This window comes from Salmo salar, unplaced genomic scaffold (assembly GCF_905237065.1).
Source record: "Salmo salar unplaced genomic scaffold, Ssal_v3.1, whole genome shotgun sequence".
Classification (NCBI taxonomy): Eukaryota; Metazoa; Chordata; class Actinopteri; order Salmoniformes; family Salmonidae; genus Salmo; species Salmo salar.
In genome coordinates this window covers 6,668-8,570 of record NW_025547061.1, presented here as the reverse complement: position 1 = coordinate 8,570, position 1,903 = coordinate 6,668, and the positions used below count along the sequence as shown (strand labels likewise).

General features: G+C 42.8%; 1 long non-coding RNA gene across 1 annotated transcript; it reads left to right on the top strand.

Moving 5' to 3' along the window:
* The first annotated feature begins 634 nt into the window (after positions 1-634).
* On the top strand, positions 635-992 carry LOC123731702 (uncharacterized). Its single transcript, XR_006762800.1, has 2 exons — positions 635-685; positions 849-992. It is a non-coding gene; the product is annotated as an uncharacterized lncRNA (long non-coding RNA).
* Positions 993-1,903: the final 911 nt, after the last annotated feature.

The window sequence follows — 1,903 nt, the reverse complement described above, 5'->3', positions numbered from 1 at the left end:
TTATGGCCTTATACAGCTGGTTGAGTGGGGTCTTATGGCCTTATACAGCTGGTTGAGTGGGGTCTTATGGCCTTATACAGCTGGTTGAGTGGGGTCTTATGGCCTTATACAGCTGGTTGAGTGGGGTCTTATGGCCTTATAGAGTGTGCTCCACATATGAAGCTGCTAACACAACATTCAGACTGAAACACAGAAGGCATCCTGAAGATGTGACATATTCTGATGTTTTAGAATTAAACTAAGCTACTGGCAAACTAATGGTCTTCATTACTTTTCATTGACTTGGCTGTGTGTGTGTGTGTGTGTATCATCTCTCTGTGTGGCCATATCATTTGACATTTAGAAAACCTATCCTGTAGAAATCAAGACAGCAGAATGAGTTTGAGTGTATTATTAGTTTATTTTTATATTTACAGGGACAGTGCACATTAAATCAACATTTCAGTAAAAGTGCTGGTTTTAGCCAGCTGGCTAATTTTCATCTGCAGTTCCACACTTGGATGTAGATTAATTAAATAATTCCATGATTATAAACCATATGATGGCAGGAAGCAAACGAACCATGTCACAGTGCATTACATTATAATGTATATGATTTTAACTGAAAGACACAAACGGTGGAGATGACAGAAAGGAGGTCAGGGTTCAGAGGTGACAGAGAGGAGGAGGAGGTCAGGGTTCAGAGGTGACAGAGAGGAGGAGGAGGTCAGGGTTCAGAGGTGACAGAGAGGAGGAGGAGGTCAGGATTCAGAGGTGACAGAGAGGAGGAGGAGGTCAGGATTCAGAGGTGACAGAGAGGAGGAGGAGGTCAGGATTCAGAGGTGACAGAGAGGAGGAGGAGGTCAGAGGTGACAGAGAGGAGGAGGTCAGGGTTCAGAGGTGACAGAGAGGAGGAGGTCAGGGTTCAGAGGTGACAGGAGATCAGGGGGGTCATTCAGAATGGATTCAGACCCCTTACCTTTTTCCACTTGTTGCCTTATTCCAAAATGGATTAAAAAAAATCAATTAAATGTCCTCAATCTACACACATTACCCCATAGTGACAAAGCAAAAACAGGTTTTGACATTTTTTACAAATAATAAAACATCACATTTAGATAAGTATTCAGACCCTTTGCTATGCGACTTGAAATTGAGCTCAGGTGCATCCTGTTTCCATTGATCATCCTTGAGATGTTTCTACAACTTGATTGGAGTCCACCTGTGGTAAATTCAATTGATTGGACATGATTTGGAAAGGCACACACCTGTCTATATAAGGTCCCACAGTCGACAGTGCAAAAAACAAGATTCTCTGGTCTGATGAAACCATGATTGAACTCTTTGGCCTGAATGCCAAGTGTCACAGTGAAGCATGTACATCATAAAATATTACTCCACTACAATACAACACGTATAACACCACCAACAATATAATCGTGTGTCTGTACCTTTTTTGTGGGTTTTTCTAAACAGTCCCCGTTCCATAAGGTGTATTTTTACCTGCTTTTTATATCTGATTCTCCTGCTGCATCAGTTACCTGATGTGGAATAGAGTTCCATGTAGTCATGGCTCTATGTAGTACTGTGCTCCTCCCATAGTCTGTTCTGGACTTGGGGACTGTGAAGAGACCTCTGGTGGCATGTCTTGTGGGGTATGAATGGGTGTCTGAGCTGTGTGCCAGTAGTTTAAACAGACCTCTGGTGGCATGTCTTGTGGGGTATGGATGGGTGTCTGAGCTGTGTGCTAGTAGTTTAGACAGACAGCTCGGTGCATTCAACATGTCAATACCTCTCATAAATACAAGTATTGATGAAGTCAATCTCTGCTCCACTTTCAGCCAGGAGAGATTGACATGCATATTATTAATATTAGCTCTCTGTGTACATCCAAGGGCCAGCTGTGCTGCCCTGTTCTGAGACA